The 23,347-nt window shown below is 36.0% G+C and overlaps 1 long non-coding RNA gene across 1 annotated transcript in view; it reads left to right on the top strand.

The window, feature by feature from the left end:
- Positions 1 to 22,977, top strand: part of LOC133065574 (uncharacterized) — a 40,088-nt gene extending 17,111 nt beyond the window's left edge. Inside the window, exons 2-3 of the long non-coding RNA XR_009694911.1 lie at positions 7,513 to 7,708; positions 21,944 to 22,977. This is a non-coding gene — a long non-coding RNA (uncharacterized LOC133065574). The remainder of the gene's footprint in view (positions 1 to 7,512; positions 7,709 to 21,943) is intronic.
- The last annotated feature ends 370 nt before the right edge of the window (positions 22,978 to 23,347 follow it).

Raw genomic sequence — 23,347 nt, 5'->3', positions numbered from 1 at the left:
TGGCTACAGTCCATCTGCAGTGATTTTAGAGCCCAAAATAATAAAGTCTGTCACGGTTTCCATTGTTTCCCCATCTATTGGCCATGAAGTGATGGGACTGGATGCCATGATCTTAGTTTTCTGAATGTTGAGTTTTAAGCCACCTTTTTTACTCTCCTCTTTCACTTTCATCAAGAGGCTTTTTAGTTCTTCTTTGCTCTGTGCCATAAGGGTGGTGTCATCTGCATATCTGAGGTTATTAATATTTTTCCTGGAAATCTTGTTTCTAATTGTGCATCATCCAGTCCAGCATTTCTCATGAGGTACTCTGCATATAAGTTAAATAAGCAGGGTGACATTATACAGCCTTGATGTACTCGTTTCCCAATTTGGAACCAGTCTACTGTTCCATGTCCAGTTCTAATGGTTGCTTCTTGCCTTCTTCTCACGAGGCAGGTCAGGTGGTCTGATATTCCCATCTCTTGAAGAATTTTCCACAGTTTGTTGTGATCCACACAATCAAAGGCTTTGGCATAGACAATAAACCAGAAGTAGATGTTTTTCCGGAACTCTTTCACTTTTTCGATGATCCAACGGGTTTTGGCAATTTGATCTCTGGTTCCTCTGCCTTTTCTAAATCCAGCTTGAACATCTGAAAGTTTACAGTTCATATACTATTGAAGCCTGGCTTGGAATTTTGAGCATTACTTTGCTAGCATGTGAGATGAGTGCGATTGTGTGGTAATTTGAGTATTCTTTGGCATTGCCTTTCTTTGGGGTTGGAATGAAAACTGACCTTTTCCAGTCCTGTGGCCACTGCTGAGTGTTCCAAATTTGCTGGCATATTGAGTGCAGCACTTTCACAGCATCCTCTTTAGGATTTGAAATAACTCAACTGGAATTCCATCACCTCCACTAGCTTTGTTCATAGTGATGCTTCCTAAGGCCCACTTGACTTCACATTCCAGGATGTCTGGCTCTAGGTTGTTGATCACACCATCGTGATTATCTGGGTTGTGAAATTCTTTTTTGTATAGCTCTTCTGTGTATTCTTGCCACCTCTTCTTAATATCTTCTGCTTCTGTTAGGTCTATACCATTTTTGCATTTTATTGTGCCCATCTTTGCATGAAAATTTCCCTTGGTATCTCTAATTTTCTTGAAGAGATCTCTAGACTTTCCCATTCTATTGTTTTCCTCTATTTCTTTGCACTGATCACTGAGGAAGGCTTTCTTATCTCTGTTTGCTATTCTTTGGAACTCTGCATTCAAATGGGTATATCTTTCCTTTTCTCCTTTGCCTTTCGCTTCTCTTCTATTCACAGCTATTTGTAAGACCTCCTCAGACAACCATTTTGCCTTTTTGCATTTCTTTTCCTTGGAGATGGTCTTGATCCCTGCCTCCTGTACAATGTCACGAACCTGCATCCATAGTTCTTCAGGCACTCTGTCTTTCAGATCTAATCCCTTGAGTTTATTTGTCACTTCCACTGTATAAATGTAAGGGATTTGATTTAGGTCATACCTGAATGGCTTAGTGGTTTTCCTACTTTCTTCAATTTAAGTCTGAATTTGGCAATAAGGAGTTCATGATCTGAGCCACAGTCAGCTCCTGGTCTTGTTTTTGCTGCCTGTATAGAGCTTCTCCATTTTTGGCTGCAAAGAATATAATCAATCTGATTTCAGTATTGACCATCTGGTGATGTCCATGTGTAGAGTCGTCTCCTGTGTTGTTAGAAAGGGGTGTTTCCTATGACTAGTGTGTTCTCTTGGCAAAACTCTATTAGCCTTTGCCCTGCTTCATTTTGTCCTCCAATGTCTAATTTGCCTGTTACTCCAGGTATTTCTTTTTTAATTGGGGACATTTGTTATTGGTTTCTGCTTTTTTGAGATTGAGTTGTATAGGTCGTTTATATATTTTAACGTTAATCCTTTATCAAGCATATCACTAGCAAATATTTTCTCCCATTTAGTCTTCTCATTTTGTTGATAGTTTCCTTTGCTGTGCAAAAGCTAAGTTTAATTAGGTCAAATTTATTTATTTTTGTTTCCATTTTTTATGCTTTAGGAGACAGATCCAAAAACATTGCTACATTGGACATCAGAGTGTTTTACCTATATTTTTTTCCAGGAATTTGATGATTTCCAGTATTACATTTTAATCCATTTTGAGTTTATTTTTGTATATGATGTGAGAAAATGTTCTAATTTTATTCTTTTATGTGTAGTTGTCCAGTTTTTCCAGCACTGTTATTGAAGAGATTGTCTCTACCCTTGTGAATGCTTGCCTCCTGTGTCATGGATTAATTGACCATAAGTATATGGTTTATTTCTGGGTTCTTTATTCTGTTCCATTGTCTGTTTTTGTGCCAGTACTATACTGTTTTGATTACTATAACACTGTAGTATACTCTGAAGTCAGGGAGTGTGATACTTCCAGCTCTTTTTCAAATTTTTATTTTTGGCTCTTTGGAGTCTTACATTTGTTCCCATACAAATGTAAAAGTTATTTGTTCTAGTTCTGTGGAAAATGCCATTGATATTTTGATAGGGATTACATTGAATATGTTGATTTTCTTGGATACTATGGTCATTTTAACAATGTTAATTCTTTCAATCCATGAACATGGTAATTTTTCACCTGTTTGTGTCACCTTTGGTTATTTCATCAGATCAGTGTCTTATAGTTTTCTGAGTGCAGGTCTTTTGCCTCCTTGGTTAAGTTTATTCCTTGGTATTCCTTTGATGTGATTGCAAATGGGATTGTTTCCTTAATTTCTCTTTGTGATAGTTTGTTTTTAGTGTACAGGAATGCAACCGATATTTCTGTATCTTAATTTTGTATCCTTCAACTTTACTAAATTCATTGATGAGCTCTAGTAGTTTTGGGTGGCATCTTTAGGATTTTCTATGTATAGTATTATCTTCCCTAGTGGCTCAGATGGTAAAGAGTCTGCCTGCAATGCAGGAGACCTGGGTTTGATCCCTGGGTCTAGAAGATTCCCTGGAGCTGGAAATGGCAACTTGCTCCATTTGGCAAGTGTTCTTGCCTGGAAAATCCCATAGATGGAGGAGCCTGGTGGTCTATAGGCCATGGGGTTGCAAAGAGTTGGACTGAGTGACTAACACTTATGTCCATGTATAGTATTATGCCATCTTCAAATAGTTTTTGACAGTTTTACTTCTTCCTTTTCAATTTAAATTCCTTTTATTTTTTGTTCTTGCCTTATTTCTGTGGTTAAGACTTCCAATACTATGTTGAATAAAAGCAGTGTATGGGCATTCTTGTCTTGTTTGAGATCTCAGAGGAAATGCTTTCAACTTTTCACTCCTGAGTATAATGTTAGTTCTGGGTTTATCATAAATGGTCTTTTTATATTGAGGTATGTTCCCTCTATACCCATTTTGTGGAGAATTTTTATCACAAATTGATACTGAATTCTGTCAGAGGTTTTTTCTGTATCTACTGACATGATCATATGATTTTTATTCTTCACTTTGTTAATGTGCTATATATCACATTGATCAATTTGTGGACACTGGACCATCCTTGCATCCCTGAGATAAATCCACTTAATCATGGTCTCTAATCATTTTAATGTATTCTTGGGTTTGGTTTGATATTTTGTTGAGGATTTTTGCATCTATCTTCATCAGTGATATTGGCCCATGGTTTTCTTTTTGTGTAGTATCTTTGTCTGGTTTTGGTTTCAGGGTGATGGTGACTTCCCCTGCAAAGTTTTGGAATAGTTTGAGCAGAATAGGTGTTGTCTCTTCTTTAAATATTTGGCAGAATTCACCTATAATGCCATCTAGTCATAGACTTTTCTTTGATGGGAGTTTTTTTAAATTATGGATTAAATTTTATAACTGGTAATTGATCTGTTTGTATTTTTAATTTATTCCTGGATCAGTATTGGCAGATAATAACATTTCTAGGAATTTTTCCATTTCTTCTAGATTGTCCATTTTATTGACATATAGTTGTTTTAGTAATCCCTTATGATTCTTTGTATTTCTGTGGTGTTAATAGTAACTTCTCTTTCATTTCTGATTTCATTGGTTTGGGCCCTGTCTCTTTTTTTTCTGATGAGTCTGGCTAAATGTTTAACAACTTTGCTTATCTTTTCAAAGAAGCAGCTATTAGTCTCATTGTTATTTTCTATTTTTTTAAGTCCATTTCATTTATTTCTGTTTGGATCTTTATGATTTATTTCCTTTTACTGCCTTTGGGTTTTGTTTGTTCTTTTCTCCCAGTTACTTTAGGTGTAAGGTTAGGTCATTCATTTGAGATTTTTCTTGCTTCCCAAGGTAGCCTTGTATCACTATAAACTTTCTTTTTAGAATTAGAAGTGATTTTGCTATGTCCCATAAATTGTGGATCATTGTGTTTTCATTTTTGTTTGTCCCCTTGTCTTTTTTATTTCTTCTTGGATTTCTTCAGCGATCCATTGGTTGTTTACTAGCATATAGTTTAGTCTCTATGTGTTTGTGTTTTTCCTTATAATTGATTTCTAGTCTCATAGCATTGTGGTTGGAAAAGATGCTTGATATGACTTCAGTTTTCTTAAATTTACTGAGACTTTGTTTAGAATATTCTCTCTCTTGATTGCTCTCTCTCCATATGTATATATATATATGTGTGTGTGTACATATGTATATATATATCCCTCAGGTTTAATGTATTATTTAAGGCCAGTGTTTCCTAATTGAGTTTTGGTCTGGATGATACAAGTGGGGTTTTAAAGTCACCTACTGTTACTGTGTTACTGTCAGTTTCTTCCTTTATGTCTGTTAATATTTGTTTTATGTATTTAGGTGCTCCTATGTTGTATGCATGTATATTTACAACTGTCATATCTTTTTCTTAGATTTTTCCGTTGATGATTATATAATATTCTTCTTTGTATCTTTTTACAGTTTTTGCCTAAGTATTACCACAATGACAGTCTTTTGATTTCCATTTGCATGGAATATTTTCTTCATCTCTGCACTTTCAATCCATGTGAATCTTTAGATCTGAAGTGAGTCTCTTGTAGGCAGCTTATACTTGGGTTTTGTTTTGTATCTACTTAGCAACTCTATATCATTTAATTGGAGCATTTACTTCGTTGCATTTAAAGTACTTATTGAACTGACACAACATTGTAAGCCAATTCTACTTCAAAAAATAATTATTGATAGATTTGTGCTTATTGCTATTTTGTTATTTGTTTGGAGGTTTCTAGAGTTCTTTTTTGTTCCTTTCTTCTTTTGCTTTCTTCCACTGTGACTTGATGACTATCTTTAGTGTTTGGATTCCTTTATTTTTTTGTGTGTGTCTGTCTATCTGTTTTGTCTTTCTATTATACCCAACCACCTTACCTGTCTCCTGAGAAACCTGTATGCAGGTCAAGAAGCAACAGTTAGAACTGGATATGGGACAATGGACTGGTTCCAAATTGGGAAAGGCATATGACAAGGCTGTATATTTTCATCCTGCTTATTTAACTTATGTGCAGAGTACATCATGTGAAATGCCAGGCTGGGTGAATCACAAGCTGGAATCGAGATTGCCAGGAGAAATATCAATAACCTCAGATATGCAGATGATACCACCCTAATGGCAGAAAGCAAAGAAGAACTAAAAACCTCTTGATGAGCGTGAAAGAGGAGAGTGAAAAAGCTGACTTAAAACTCAGTGTTCAAAAAGTGAACATCATGACATCTGGTCCCATCACTTTATGGCAAATAGATGGGGAAAAAAATGGAAAGAGTGGCTGACTTTATTTTCTTGGGCTCCAAAATCACTGTGGATAGTGACTGCAACCATGAAATTAAAATTAGCTTGCTCCTTGGAAGGAAAGCCAACCTATGACCAACCTAGACAGCATATGAAAAAGCAGAGACATCACTTGCTGACAAAAGTCTGTATAGTCAAAGCTATGGTTTTTCCAGTAGTCATATATAAATGTGAGAGTTGGACTATATAGAAGTCTGAGCACTGAAGAATTGATGCTTTTGAACTGTGGTGTTGGAGAAGACTCTTGAGAGTCCCTTGGATAGCACAGAGATCAAATCAGTCAACCTAAAGGAAATCAACCCTGAATATTCATTGGAAGGACTGATGCTGAAGCTGAAACTCCAATACTTTGGTCACCTGATGCGAAGAGCCAACTCATTGGAAAAAACCATGATGCTGAGAAAGATTGAAGGCAAGAGAAGTGGGTGGCAGAGGATGAGATGGTTGGATGGCATCACTGACTCAATGGACATGGGTTTGAGCAAGCTCTGGGAGATAGTGAAGGACAGGGAAGCCTGGTGTGCTGCAGTTCATGGGGTCACAAAGAATCAGACACAACTGAGTGACTGAACCACAGCTTTGTTAATTTGTCTTAAAAGCAGCTCTAGATATAGCTTACTGTGCACAATAAAAGTACAATGGACAGTATGTGCCTGACAGACTAATTAGGTTATTAATAGAGTTAATAATGGGATGACAAAATTAATTCCTAGTAATAAACTGGCATAATATCTGCCTCTAAAATTTTCTTTTTCCTAAACTTTTTGCACAACTAAAGGTTTTAAAATGTCATTCATGTTGACATTTCTTTTTACTAATGTTTACATTTTGTGAGTTCCTTGTAGTAGATAGTTGAATGTTGCATTTTTAAAAGTGTTTTGATTTTAGATTTAACATTGCTTCTTCAACATTCACTAGAGCCCAGAAATGAAAATGTTCCTGTCTGGAAAATTATACCTTAGAACAGAAGTTCAGCTATTATTTCTTTGTACAAAAGCTGTTTAGTTTTTTGCATGTAAAATATTAAACCTGGTAGAAAGATTATGTAATGCAAGGGAAGAGTTCTGGGAGAAGATATAGCAAAGTGATAATAATGGGGAGATGAAAAAAGAACTAAGACTGAGAATATGTGGAAAGTACAAAGGGGATTTTAAACTCATTTAAATTATATTAAAAACTGATGTGAAGAATATATACACTTATTACTTAAATAATTAACAATGAAAAAATGATGTATCTGTCCTGATTTCCTTATTTTTAATAGTTTATTGTTTAACATTTTTAATAATATTATTGTATTTCTAAATTATATAGTGTTTCAATAATTTTGATTGTGTTGTTTTATGAACAAACTTACAATTTTGTTTTTTATAATTTATGACAACACCCTAGTATCATCACTCCACACTTGTCTTTTGTAAAGCAGTTTCCCAATTTTTGAGTTCTTCATGTTAATTTCTATTATAGGGAAAAACTGAAATATGTATCTTTTTTGATACATATTTGAATATGTATTGAATATGAATATGATACATATTTAAATGAATGATATGATACATATTGAAATGAATATGATACATATTGAAATATGTATCTTTTTTGATACATATTTGAATATGTATTGAATATGTATTGAAAACTTGAATAAGTATCTTTTTTTCAGGATGATATTAATGTGATACAGTTTTGACACCTTGTATTTCAGAGAATATCAATATGTAGATTTCAAATACATTTAATCTTATTTTTCAGAGTCAGCAGAAAGAAGACCAGATTGCTTTGGAGAAGAGTCTTTGAAGAAAGGTGGGCCTAGAGATGGGTCAAGGAGAGAGAGAAACAGGGAGGGTACAGCAGACATTTGGCTAGGCCTGGAGTGGAGGTGGTGCGCAGACGAGGATCCCTTACAAGTAATCAAATATGGCTTTCATGGAGTGTGAGTAAATAGAGGGTAAGTAAGTAAGATAGCACTTAGCAGTTGCCTATACTAAGTCTTGAAATTTGTCTTAGCAATTTCACCTCTGTGAGCATAAAGATTTAACTATTTCTGTTTAACTCTAAGTCTGAACCTAGGTTTTCAGGGTCTTTAAGTTAAGTGTTATTTGGAAATAAAACACTGTTTGAGGACACACACAGACTGAAAGTAAAGCTATTGAAAGAAACGTTCCATGCAAACGGAAACCCCCAAAGCTGGATAGCTATATTTATTTCAGACAAAATAGACTTTAAAACACTGACTGTAATAAAAGAGTGTTACATAATCATAAAGGGATCAATTCAATAAGAGGATATAACATTTTAAAATATTTTTGCACCCATATGTAAGCACAAAATATATAAAGCAAATATTAACAGATCTAAAGTGAGAAATAGATAGCAATACAACAATGTTTAATAGTAAGGGACTTCAGTACTCCACATATAGCAATAGACAGATCACCTAGAAAGAATACTAATAAGGAAACATCAGCCTTAAATGACTCTTTAGATCATATGAGCTTAACAGATTTGTACAGAACATTCCATCAAAAGCAACAGAATAAACATTCTTCTCATTTGTACATGGAACGTCCTCTAGGAGATCATATATTAGACCTCAAAACAAGTTTTAGCAAATTTACAGAGATTGAAATCATATTAAGCATCTTTTTTGATCACTGTGGTATGAAACTGGAAGTCAATAACAAGAAGAAAACAGAAAAATTCACAAATATGTGGAGATTAAACGGTATGCTTGGAGAAGGAAATGGCAACCCACTCCAGTATTCTTGCCTAGCAGATCCTGTGGACAGAGGAGCCTGGTGGGCTGCTGTCTATGGGGTCGCACAGAGTCGGACATGACTGAAGCGACTTAGCAGCAGCAGTAAATGGTATGCTACTGAACAATCAATGGGTTAACAAAGAAATCGAAAGAAAAATTAAAAAATACTTTTGGGACAATTGAAAATGGAAATGCAATATATCAAAATTTATGAGATGCAGCAAAAGCAGTTCTAAGAGGGAAGTTCATAGCAATAAAATCTATATTAAGAAAAAGAAAGATCTCTAAAGAACCTAATTTTACATCCCAAGGAAAAAGAAAGAAAAGAAAGGGAAGTTGCTCAGTCGAGTCTGACTCCTTGCGACTCCGTGGACTGTAGCCTACCAGGCTCCTCCATCCATGGGATTCTCCAGGCAAGAATATTGGTTTGGGTTGCCATTTCCTTCTCCAGGGGATCTTCCTGACCCAGGGATCGAACCCATGTCTCCCACATTGCAGGCAGATGCTTCACCCTCTGAGCAACCAGGAAAGAAGAACAAATGAAATCCAAAGTTAGTAAAAGGAAGGAAATAACAAAAAGCAGAACAGAAATGAATGAAATAAAGACTGGAAAAACAATAGATTAATTTAAAAATGAGCTGGTTCTTTGAAAAGATAAACAAAATTGATAAGCCTTTAGCTAGATTCACCAAGAAAAAAGAGAGTACTCAAAGAAATAAAATAAGAAATGAAAGATGAGACATTACAACTGGTACCACAGAAATACAAAGTATTAAAAGTGACTACTGTGAACAGTTATACACCAACAAATTGGACAACCTAGAAGAAATGGATGCATTTCTGGACACATACAACCTTCCAAGACTGAATCATGAAGAAATAGAAAATCTGAATAGCTTGTTTACTGGAAGGATTTTGAATCAGTAATCAAAAACTTTCCAAAAAACAAAAGTCCAGGACCAGACAGCTTAACAGATAAATTCTGCCAAACATCCAAGGAAGGATTAATACCAATCCTTCTCAAACCGTGTGCTGCCCAGGTGGTGCGAGCGGTAAAGAATCTGCCTGCCAGTGCAGGAGACACAAGAGACATGGGTTTTATCCTTGGGTCAGTCAGGAAGATCCTCTGGAGTAGGAAATGGCAACACACTCCAGTATTCTTGCCTGGAGAATTCCATGGACAGAGGAGCCTGGCAGGCTACAGTCCATAGGGCCAGAAACAGTCAGACATGACTGAATGACTGAGTACATAGCACTTCTCAAACTCTTTCAAAAAATGAAAGAGGAGGGAACTCTTCCAAACTCATTTTATGAAATCAGTATTGCCTTGATACCAAAACCAGACGAGGACACACGAAGGATAGGAAAGTACAAGCAAGTATCCCTGATGAATATAGATGTGAAAATTCTCAACAGCATTTTAGCAAACCAAGTTCAACAATACATTAAAAGGATCATACACCATGATCAAGGAAAATTGACTCCAAGGATGCAAGGATGGTCTAGTTTTCTTAAATAAGTCATGTGATACACCACATTAATAAAAGGAAGGATAAAAATGATCATCTCAGTAGATACAGAAAAAGTATTTGACAAAATTCAACATTAATGTATGATTAAAAACTCTCAACAAACTGGGTATAGAGGCAACAAAATATAAGCCATACTGCATATGATAAGACCACAGATAACATCATACTTAACAGAGGAAAGCTGATAGTTCCCTCTAAGGTGAGGAACAAGACAAGGATGCCCATTCTTCCACTTCCAGTTCAATGTAATATTGGAGGTTTGAACCAAAGCAATGAAGAGGAAGAAGTAATAAAAAGCATTCAGATTGGAAAGGAAGAGATAAAACTGTCACTATTTGCAAATAATTTGATGTTATATACTAAAAATACTCTAGAGATGCCACCAAAAACCTGTGAGAACAAATAAATGGATTCAGTAAAATCCAGTTCAGTTCAGTTCAGTCGCTCAGTTGCATCTGACTCTTTGCGACTCCATGAACCACAGCACGCCAGGCCTCCCTGTCCATCACCAACTCCCGGAGTTCACCCAAACCCATGTCCATCGAGTTGGTGACGCCATCCAGCCATCTCATCCTCTGTCATCCCCTTCTCCTCCTGCCCTCAATCTTTCCCAGAATCAGGGTCTTTTCAAATGTGTCAGCTCTTCGCATCAGGTGGCCAAAATATTGGAGTTTCAGCTTCAGCATCAGTCCTTCCAATGAATATTCAGGACTGATTTCCTTTAGGATGGACTGGTTGGATCTCCTTGGAGTCCAAGGGACTCTCAAGAGTATTCTCCAACACCACAGTTCAAAAGCATGAATTCTTCGGTGCTCAGCTTTCTTTATAGTCCAACTCTCACATCCATATATGACCACTGGAAAAACCATAGCCTTGACTAGATGGACCTTTGTTGACAAAGTAATATCTCTGCTTTTTAATATGCTGTCTAGGTTGGTCATAACTTTCCTTCCAAGGAGTAAGCGTCCTTTAATTTCATGGCTGCAATCACCATCTGCAGTAAAATTGCAGGATATAAAAAATGAGTTTTCTTTCTATGCATTAATAATGAACTACTATTTTTGTTGTTCAGTCCCTCAGTTGTGTCTGACTCTTTGTGACCACATGGACTGCAGCATGCCAGGCTTCCCTGCCCATCACCAACTCCCGGAGCTTGCTCAAACTCTTGTCCATTGAGTCAGTGATGCCATCCAACCATCTTCTCCTCTGTCATCCCCTTCTTCTGCCTTCAATCTTTCCCAGCATCAGGGTATTTTCTAAAGAGGAATTAAGAAAGCAGTTTCACTTACAATAGTTTCAAAAAGGAATACTTTTAACCAGGGGGATGAAAGATCTGTACACTGAAAAATGGACAGCCACATGCAAAAGCATGAAAGTAGACTACTGACACCATACACGAAAATTGACTCTCACAGACTTGAATGTAAGACCTAAAACCATAAAACCCTTAAAAGAAAACATAGACAGTAAGTTTCTCAACATCAGTCTTGGTGATGATTATTTGGATCTGATTCCAAAACCAAAGGCAACAAAAGCAAAAATAAACAAGTAGGGCTACATCAAAGTGAAAAACTTCTGCACAGTAAAGGAAATTATTAATAACATGAAAAGGCAACCTACAGAATGGGAGGAAATATTTGCATATCATGTATCTGGTTAGGGGTTAGTATCCAAAATATAGAAAGAACTCATACAGCAGTATGAGTTACTCTTGGGCAGAGGATCTGAATAGACATTTTTCCAAAGAAGACATACCAACAGTTATGTGAAAAGATGCTCACAGTATCATTAACCATCAAAGAAATGCAAAGCAAAACCACAATGAGGTATCACCTCATACCTGTTAGAATGGCTATTATCAAAAAGAAAAGAAATACCATGTTGGTGAGGACGTGGAAAAAAGGAACCCTTGTATTCTATTGATCAGAACATGAACTGGTGCAGCTGCTATGGAAAACAGTATAGATGTTCTTCATGATCCAGCAATTTCATTTCCAAATATTTATCCAAAGAAAACAAAACCACTAATTTGAAAAGATGTGTTTACAATAGCCAATTTATGGAAACAACCTGGGTCTATCACTAGATGAAAGGATAAAGAAGATGTTGCATACATGTACAACTGAATACTAATTCAGTCATAAAAAAAGAAGGAAATCTTGCCATTTCTGACAACATTCTAGATCCATGGATGGATCTAGAGGGTATTTTGCTAAGTGAAATGTCAGAGAAAAACAAATACTATAGGATCTCACTTATACACGAAATATGAAAGAAACAAGCTTATAGGTACAGAGAATAGATTGGTGGTGGCCTGAAATAAGCAGTGCAGGATGGGTAAAATGGGTGAATGGCAGATGGTCAGAGAGTACAAACTTCCAGTTTTAAAATAAGTAAGTCATAGGAATTTAATGTACAGTATGATGTCTGTAGTTAATAATTCTGTATTGCATGTTTGAAAGTTGCTAACAGAGGAAATGTTTAAAAGTCCTCATCACAAGAATAAAAAAATTTTTAACCATGTATGAAGATAGATGTTAACTGGATTTATGGTAGTGATCATTTTGCTATATATACAAATATCATCTCATTATGTTATATACCAGAAACTAATATAATGTTGTATGTTAATTAGACCTCAGTCAAAACAAACCAGCATTTAAATTTATTAAGCACACACATACACATATAAGTAAATTTTTCAATAATAGAGCCTATCCTAACTTTCAGTTACTTTTTTTTGCCACTAATAAATATTTGTGCAGTGAATGAATACAGAGGTTAAATGCAAAGCTGGTGATGGAGATTAGACAATTCTTAGTGCATGGAGCATAACTGCTGGAGGTGGGCAAATAGTTACTAACAAGCACAAAAGCAACCAATACAATGAAGAGGGTTTCTGAGTAGCAGAAGTGGCAGTTAGACACAGATAAATTGCTGTGAAGATGAATTGAACGTCAGAGTGTCCAGCAAAACAGTCCTACAAGACAAGCAGTCCTTTAAGGAACCTACAAAGTTTAGAAGAGGGGAATGATCGGAATGGAAAACTGGTCTATGCTCTGAGTAAACTAAGGCTCAGAAAGACTATGACTTGCCCAAGGTATCAGGTGAATAAGTAGTTGGAAATAGAAATCAACTCTTCCAGTCCCTGCAGTAACGTTCTTTCCATTATATCACTTCACCTTCATTAGAGACTAACAGACAAAGTCATGAAATGCTAGACTCAGAGTGTTCATTGGAAATCCCTCTTAGCCTACTGTAGTGGTGTCTGTTGTGTTTTCCGTCTCACCTCTGACTTGGGGAAGTATGATCTTGACAAAAGAACTGAGTAGTGAGAGTAACACAGCAGGTCAAAGTGCGTATTTGTGTTTGCTTCCTGTTTATCACCTAGCTTGGAGGTAATCACTGATAATAATCCCCAGTAGTTCAAAGTGAAAATTCAAATACTTACTTTAGGCCGATGCCTGCCATCTACTTTCTCAGTCAGAATTAATAGCTTCCTTAACATATAAAAAATATATATAAAAATGTATTTATATATATATATATATCCATATATTTAAAGCACTTTTTAACTTCTGTAGCTTCATTACCATCTGTACCAGTCATCAGAAGCTATTCTTGTACTATCTTGGATCATCTCTTCTGTTGCCGTTTTGAACAGATAGTTATTTATTTTAGCTATTTAAACATTTTATCATTTAAATTTTTCATTGTTTAGATCATTTCAACAAACATTTTAACTCATGATGTCAGAAACCGCATTTTGCATCCCACGCCATGATGAGTATGCAGTAGTCATGTATTGTGTGTTTATTGAATAAGTGAAGACTTAAAAGTAGAATTTATTGAAGTTTCTAAATTCATTTTGTAGTAGTATTAGAATCAGATACCCTAAATTCAATTTATTTTAAAAATTAAGTATCTGCTCCAATTAGGAGGAGTCAGGAAGCATCTATTTCTTATTTATCATTATCTTCCTTATATCTGACACTTGACATAGAATTGAGTCCATGGTATGTTCCAGGGAGATGGTTGCTGAATAAATAAATAGCCATTTTACCCTTCTCATGTCTTCTCTCCACTGGACATGTATGTGGGCATCTCCTCAGAATCATTTTCACTTTCACTGTGTACCAGCCAAAAGTTATGAGAGGAGACTAACCCCATTGCAGTAATTCCATCCACCTTACTACAGTGAGTTATTCAAGTAATCCAAACCTAAGCCATCTGGATTCAGGAACCTGCAGGTAATCAGTCAAGCTAATAGACAGGGGTTTCTGTTTCAAGTCTCTCATTCTGAGAGAACAATGGAAAGGCAGCTGTCATTCTCCTGAATAGAGTAGAATACAGATGGAAGGTTGACACTCTTGCAGCCATTTTGTCACCATGAGAAAAGCAAGCATTAAGATGATATTGACATCATAGATGTCAAAGCAGAGGGATAAAAAGAAAGAAAATCCTTAATGACATTGTTGAGTCTATGTCAAGTGATTCCCATCAAATTATCTTTACATCCTGTCCAGAAGCAGATCCAGGTCTAAGTTTGGAGTGGCTTGAAGCTTATACAGTTTTGTTCTCTTTAAGAAAAAAGAATACAAGATCATAAATGCAGAATCAGGTGAAAATGTAAATATTTGATTAGAATGAGAAAAGAAGTCATACCAATCACAAATTTAAAAAGCTGACAAATGTCACAAATATTCCCAAACCTGAAAGAACGATACTTTTATTTTATTATCTGTTTGATACATCTCTATGGAACTTTTTTTACCTACTTTTTGGGATCCACTTTCTTTGATATCCTTTTCATAAGATAATGTGCTCTTCATAAGATAATAGCATTAGAAAGATTTTGTAATCTTGGAGAGAACCCAGTGTTGATCAAAATTTGTTTTGTTTTCTTTCAATAACTTAAAAAAGTTTATTTCAGTTTTATATTATACACACACACACACACACACTTATTTTTGGTCATGCTGTGTAACTTGCAGGATCTTAGTTCCCTGACCAGAGATTAAATCCGGGCCACAGCAGTGAAAGCCCAGAATCCTAACCACTAGGTCACCAGGGAACTCCCTGCACCATATTTTTAATAACATGCAAATAGTACATGTTTGTCAAGTTTGGGAAATACTCTATAACATTTCATACATGATTTATAAGATTTCAGGATGTTTCAAGTTTTCTTGAGCAACAATACCCTTAAATTGTAAATCTCAAAAGTGTAAACCTAGTACACTTTGAATTGACCACATGTAATTTCCAGTTGTCTTCAGTGTCCTGTTTGTAGTGGCAGATTATTAATTTTATCTTGTTTTCACTGATACCAGAATCCTGGGGGGTGGGGGGGCTGCGTATATGTGGCTTCCCTCACTCTTACTTATAGTACTTCTCTGCTTTATGTGCTATAAGCACAGGGATTCTCATAAATTCTATCTCAAATGATTCCCATCAAAAACAAAACCCCAAAAAAGCCTGGTGCCTTTTAAATGATATATGCTGCATTGTCAAATATATACCTGACAGGAGAGAGTTTCTGTCTTGACTAGCTATCTGCTCACGCTTTCATGTCTCTGATGGTCTGGTCGGCGAGATGGTTCCTCTTTTGTGAGTCGGCTCAGTTGTTCATTGATCAGTGCTGGGTTGAGTGGTCACTGCACAATGTAGAATGACTTATCTGTGCTGCTGTCAGCAGAGACAGCAAAATGATTAGCACACGGGTCTCTCACCTTCCAGGAAGCGGCTTGGGCTTCTTCATGGGGCAGTCTCATTTCCAAGAACCGTAAGAGAGCACAAGCTCCAAGGCACGTGCAGTTTCCAAGTCTACTTGCGTCTTGGACTGGCACCACACGGGCCTCACAAACCCTTTCTGGTACTTGAGCTCTACACTGCTGCAGTCTGAAGCTGTTCTCCCAGAGCCCTAACCCCAACCCAGCAGGTGTATTCCAGTAACTAGGTGGAGGCATATGAAGTTAAAGGATCTCTAATGATGGAGCCAAACTTGAAAATATAAATCAGTTTTCAGTCAGAATACATAATTTGCATACATATATACTTCTTTTTTTTAAACCATTTTAAAAATTGAAGTATAGTTCATTTACAATGTTGTGTTGGTTTCAGGTGTATAGCAAAATGATTCAGTTATAAATATATATACACATATATATATATTCTTTTTCAGATTTGTTTTCATTATAAATTATTACAAGATATTGAGTATAGTTCCCCATACTATATAGTAGGTCCTTGTTGCTTATCTGTTTTGTATATAGTGGTATGTATGTATTAATCCCAAACTCCTTATTTATATATCTTCCTGCCCCTGCTATTCCCTTTAGTAACCATCAGCTTGTTTGCTATGTATGTAAGTCTTATTTCTGTTTTGGGAATAAGTTGATTTGTATAAATTTTTTAGCTTCCATATATAAGTAATATCATACTTCAGTTGGTATTATACTCTCTAAGTCCATCCATATTGCTACAAATGGCATCACTTTATTCTTTTTATGGCTAAGTAATATTCATAATATTCAATGTTGATGGCATTTAGGTTGCTTCCATGTCTTGGCTATTGTAAATAGTGCTGCCGTGAACATTGGGATACACGTATCCTTTCAAATTAGGTTTTCTCTGGAGCTCAAGAGTAAGATGGCAGGATCATATGATAACTCTACTTTTAGTTTTTAAGGAATCTTCATACTATTCTCAATAGTGGCTGTACTGATTTACATTCCCACCAAGAATGTAGGAGGGTTCTCTTTCCTCCATACCCTCTCTAGCATTTATTATTTGTAGACTTTTTAATAATGACCATTTTGACTGGTGTGAGGTGACACCTCATTGTAGTTTTGATTTAAATTTCTCTAAAAATTAGTGATATTGAGCATATTTTAATATGCTTGTTGGCCATCTGCATATCTTATTTGGAAAAAAATCTATTTAGATCTTCTGCCCATTTTTTGATTGAGTTGTTTGTTTTTTTATGTTGAGCTATATGAGCTGTTTATATATTTTGGAAATTAATCTCTTGTTGGTAGCATTGTTCACAAATATTTTCTCCTACTGCATAGGTTTTGTTTTGTTTATGGTTTCCTTTGCTGTATAAAAGCTTTTTAAGTTTAATTAGCTTCCATGTGTTTATTTTTGCTTTTATTTCCATTTCTCCAAAAAAATACCATTATAATTTATGTCAGTGAGTGTTCTGCCTATGTTTTCCTCTAGGGGTTTTGTCATATCTGGTCTTACATTTAGTTCTTTAATCCATTTTTGTGTGTTATCTTAGAGAATTTCTAATTTCATTCTTTTACAGACAGCTTTCTAATTTGTTGATGAGACTGTCTTTTCTCCATTGTATATTCTTGCCTCCTTTGTCATAGATGAATTGACTACCAGTGTGTGGGTTTATTTCTAGGCTTTCTATCCTATTCTACCCATTCATGTGTATGTTTCTGTGCTGGTACCATACACTTTGGTTACTATAGCTTTGTAGTGTAGTGTGAAGTCAGGGCATGTAATTCCTCCAGCTCTGTTCTTCTTTCTCAAGATTGTTTTAGCTACTTTGGGTCTTTTGTGTTTCTATACAAATTAAAAAAAAATTCATTCTGGTTCTGTGGAAAATGCCATTGGTAATTTGACAGAGATTGCATTGAACCTGTAGATTGCCTTGGATAGTATGGTCACTTTAACAATATTGATTCATCCAATCCAAGAACATGGTATATCTTTCCATCTGGTTGTGTTGTCTTCAGTTTCTTTCTTTCATCAATGTCTTATAGTTTTTGGAGTATAGGTCTTTTCCCTCCTTAGGTAGGTTTAATCCTAGGTATTTTATTCTTTAGATGTGATGGTAAATGGAATTGTTTCTTTCATTTCTCTTTCTAATCTTGCATTGTTAGTGTATAGAAATGCAAGAGATTTCTGTGTATTAATTTTGTATCTAGCAACTTCACTGAATTCATTGATGAGCTCTAGTAATTTTCTAGTAGCGTCTTTAGGACTTTTCTATGTTCTAAACCATCATGTCATCCACAAACAATGACACTTTTGTTTCTTCTTTTCCAGTTTGGATTTCATTTATTTACTGTTCTTTAATTGCCATGACGAGGACTTCCAGAAATATGTTGAATAAAAGTGGTGAGACTGGTCATTCTTGTCTTGTTCCAGATCTTAGAGGAAATGCTTTCAGCTTTTCACTTTTAAGTGTGATGTTAGCTGTGGGTTTGTCATAGATGGGCTTTATCATGTTGATGTTCAGTTCAGTTCAGTTGCTCAGTCATGTCTGACTGTTTGTGACCCTGTGGCCTGCACATGCCAGGCTTCCCTGTCCATCACCAAATCCTGGAGCTAGCTCAAACTCATGTCCATCTAGTCGGTGATGTCATCTAACCATCCTCTGTCATCCCCTTCTCCTCCTGCTTTCAATCTTTCCTAGCATCAGGGTCTTTTCCAGTGAGTCAGTTCTTTGCATCAGGTGGCCAAAGAATTGAAGTTTCAGCCTCAGCGTCAGTCCTTCCAGTGAATAGTCAGGTCTGAATTCCTTTAGGATTGACTGGTTTGATCTCCTTGCAGTCCAGGGGACTCTCAAGAGTCTTCTCCAATACCACAGTTCAAAAGCATCAATTCTTCAGCGCTCAGCTTTCTTTATGGTCCAACTCTCACATCCATACATGCCTACTGGAAAAACCCATAGCTTTGACTAGACAGACCTTTGTCAACAAAGTAATGTCTCTGCTTTTTCTTATGCCTCTATGTTGAGGTATGTTCTCTATATAGCCATTTTTCCATAAAGTTTTTTTATCATAAATGGATGTTTAATTTTTATAAAAAGCTTTTTCTACATTTACTGAGGTGATCATATGGTTTTGTTCTTCAATTTGTTTATGTGGTGTGTCACCTTGACTGATTTGCAGATACTGAAAAATCCTTGCATCCCTGGAATAAATCCCATCTGATCATGGTGTATGACCCTTATAGTACTTTGTTGGAGTCAATTTACTAGTATTTTGTTGAGGATTTTTATATCTATATTCATCAGTGATATTGGGCTGTAGTTTTCTTTTTTTGTGATATCTTTGTCTGGCTTTGGTATCAGGGTGATGGTGGCCCCATAGAATAAGTTTGGAAGTGTTCCTTCCTCTGAAACTTTTGGGATAGTTTGAGAAGAATAGATATTAACTCTTCTCTAAATGTTTGATTAGAATTCATCTCTGAAGTCATCTGGTCCTAGACTTTTGTTTGTTGGAAATTTTTAAATTACTGACTCAATTTCACTACTGATAATTTATCTATTTGTATTTTCTATTTATTCCTGATTCAGTCTTAGGAAACTTTATCTTTTTATTTCTTTTTAAGAATTTGTCCAAAAAAAAAAAAAAAAGAATTTGTCCATTTCTCCTTGGTTGTCCATTTTATCGGCATATAGTGGCTCATAGTAGTCTCTTATGATCCTTTGTATTTTTGTGGTGTCAGCTGGAAGTTCTCCATTTTTATTTCTGATTTTATTGATTTGGCCCTCTCCGTTTGAGTCTGGCTACAGGATTATCAATTTTGTTTATCTTTTCAAAGAAGCAACGACTAGTTTCATTGATCTTCTTGTTTTTAAGTCTCTGTTTCATTTACGTCTGCTCCGATCTTTATAATTTCTTTCTTTCTATTAACTTTGGGCTTTGCTTTTTTCTCTTTAGGTGTAAGGTTAGGTTGTTTATTTGAGATTTTTCTTGTTTCCTGAGGTAAACTCATATCACCATAAACTTCCCTCTTAAAATTTTTTTTCTGGCCTTGCTACATGGCTTGTGGGATCTTAGTTCCCCAACCAGGGATTCTGTCTGGGTCCTCAGCAGTGAAAGTGTGGAGTTCTTAGCACTGGATTGCCCAGGGATTTCTTATAAACTTCCCTCTTAGAACTGCTTTAGGTTTTAGATCATCATTCTGCCTTTTCATTTGTCTCTAGGTATTTTTTATTTTCATTTTTTATTTCTCCAGTAATCCTTCAGTTGTTTAGTAACATATTGTTTAGCCTCCATGACACAGATATCCTTCTTTTATAGCAAAAATGCTTTCTTAATAAAATAAGATGCTTTGCCCCCAATAATCAAGTTTTAAACCTAATGTTCTACATTATTATGGCCTTTCATGTCTAAGTTTGCTTTGTGTAGTTTGCAACTTGAATCTTGATGAAATTCTCAGGTACTGACAAACCTCCAACAAATTAGTTATAGGTTAACATTTCTCATCTTGTAGGCAAGACGTAGTGCTTCTGTGGTGGCTCAGATGGTAAAGAATCTTTCGGCAATAACTTCATAGGTAGGACTAATAAGGAATCATCATCTTCACAGGGAAATTATGGAGGGAACTAGAGACTTGCATGCTGTGTTGTCAAGGCAACACTTGCTTGTGACTTCCCAGCAACAGAATTTGTTCATACAGTTATTGAAACTAACACAAATGTTAGTCTCCTGCCACAAGCCAAGGGTCAGTTTGTGAATGATGTCTCTTTTGAGGACTAATCAATAAATACACTAACTTCCCAGATAGAGACCACAGCAAATGAAACCCATATGAGACTGACGCATTATCTTCCTTTCCCATTATACGTGAAGCTCTAATGGCAGCACACCTGTCTTTCTTTGTTCAATTACACTTATTTGTCACCTGTAAAGGTTTTAAATCCCACAGTTAATCTTAAGTGTTCAAGGAGACAAGTCCCAATGAGTTGTTACTTTCAAAAGAAATCAAAGTCCTAAGTTTATAGAGAACAGACACTGGTGGAGAGGGCCAGTAGTAAACAGAGTGGTAGGAAAGAATGTGTAATGAATCTAGGAGGGTGAAAAGAACCAGACACATATCATGGAGAATGACTTTCAATACAAGCATATTAGGAGAGTCTGGCCTGCTGTGACTAAGCTGGCATGAGGCTCCATGATCCTGCTGGTAATTGTAGAGCCCCAATCTGGACAGAATATGCTCAAACAGCCTCCTAGATCCTGGGCAAAAATACCTTAAAAAACAAAAAGCAAATTCCACTTTCTAGGTGAAAGGTGCACCTGATGAATTAAATTCTCCTACTGCAAAAAATACAAGAATGGTTTATATGCCAGCATCCTTAAAAGCCTGGAGAATATATCTATTTTAGGACTATCCAAGGATTAGATCCAAATCTTAGTATTTGGTTTAGCTCTTATGTTATAAATCATGCAGAGTTGACTTTTTTTTTAATGGATTTGCTGAAAGTACAAGTAACAGTCACAATCATTTAAGTGAGAGGTTTAATTACTCCTAACCATTTCATCATGCTAATTAAATTTCCCTAGGAAAGGAATACTACAAGAGTCAGCAAAAATGGGTTCCAGCTGCCAGGAACTTCGCTACACAGTCAGTTGCTTGCCTTTTACTGCCCTCTTTCTGCCATCTATGTACCCTTAGGGGTGATATTTAGAGAATCCCTCATTGAGCAAATTTAAATATAGACTATATGTCAGATGATGCTGTTAAATTTATGTCAGTTTTCTTAGATGCGAGAGTAGGCAACCCACTCCAGTGTTCTTGCCTGGAGAATCCCAGCGATGGCAGAGCCTGGGGGCTGCCATCTATGGGTTCGCACAGAGTCAGACAGGACTGAAATGACTTAGCAGCAGCAGCAGCAGCAGTATTATGACTATGTAGGTGAATGTTTTTATTCTTAGATGAGGCATGTAGAATATTTAGAAGTGAAATATTTTGATATGTGCAGCAAACTTTCAACAAAAACATAAATGGAGAGAGGGGAAAAAAAGAGAGAGAAAAGTGAGGGGCATGGGAGAGACAGGCAAATGCAGCAAAAGTTAACAATGATTTGATCTTAGTGAAGACTATATGGGTATTAATTGTATAACTCTTTGCATTTTTTGGACAGGTTGAAAATTTTCAAAATGAATGTTGTGAAAAAAATTATGAAAAGAATATGTAATCCCTGACTTCTGGTGACTAGAAGTTTCTTTGCACTACTTCTATATATTCTTCAGAAATGGAAGACCGACGCTCATAAAGGCCTTTACACCAGGCATCTGGTGATCTACGTGTTAGTCCAGGCATTACCCCTCTAAAAACTGGAAAGAAAAGGAACAAGAGAGTCAGCTATGGACAGGACTTCAGATAGCAGAGGGAGAGTCTGGGATGGCTGTTCTATTGGCTCACTGGTCTCACTGGTGGATGTGGGAGGTGGTTTTAAGCACAAAGAATTATCTAAAGACATAAGGTGCTTAGCAGTCAATATAGTTACCTTTTTTATATTTTGCCACATCATTAATTATAACTTTTGCCTGAGAACATAATCCTGGTGGCTTTGAAACCTCTTGGTTTCAAAGAGCCACTTGTTACACCCTAAAGCAGGAAGTGCCATCCTAGTAGTTTCTACTAGGGGAGACAGGTAGTGTGTGTGTGTGTGTTGGGGGGTGCACACACACATGCGTGCACATTTGCATGACATTTGAATCAAGTGGAGACTGCGTCAAGGGAGTGGACGAAATCACTGTTTCCTAAACTATAATCCTGTTTTTTAAACAAAGATTTTGTGATCAAATAAGTTTAGAAACACTGTGTATTATATTGTTTTTTTCAGCTTCCAAGTACAGTAGTTTATTAAAGACTTTGTAGTATAAGATTTTTTAAACTTATCAGGATACTTATTGAACATTATGCTATAGGCACCATTATGCAACTAGGAGAGCAATTTAAAACAATCATACAGTAATATTTTCTAAGAAATTCTATTGCTATTCAATGGAAATCTGGAGACAATTATTCTCTCAAAAGCAGGCCTTGTACACATTACATTATGTAAAGTACAGGGAGGAATGGCCGGTAAGAGTTCTGGGAGCCACTGTGACTCTTCAGTGAAAATGAGGCATTTAAAAATACTGATATTAATCTATGGGAAAGTCTGACTTTAGAAAACACGCTTGTACACATTTTAAGACACATATTTTAGTAAAGATTCTGTTTTAGATATCTTGGTCTCCCTCATATTGCTTTGGACATAACGAGCACTGATGTAGGTTGTTTATTGATTAAAAATTGACTTTATATTTTAAAATAGGCAGACAAATTGTACTAATGTTTTTCAAAAGGCAGCACCCAGAAGAGGCTATCTGGAATTATTGAAAATACAACTGTTATCATATACCCTGATTAAAATTTTCAAAGTAATTCAAAGTCATGTTTACTGGATGAATGAACAAATAAAGCAAACACCAAATATTGATTTAGTACATTTGTAATAGAACTATATTGGAGAATGGGGGCAAGAATGTGTATTTCA

The sequence above is a fragment of the Dama dama genome, chromosome 11, assembly GCF_033118175.1.
Source record: "Dama dama isolate Ldn47 chromosome 11, ASM3311817v1, whole genome shotgun sequence".
Classification (NCBI taxonomy): Eukaryota; Metazoa; Chordata; class Mammalia; order Artiodactyla; family Cervidae; genus Dama; species Dama dama.
The sequence above is the reverse complement of the archived record's forward strand: the minus strand, read 5'-3'. Positions and strand labels throughout refer to the sequence as shown.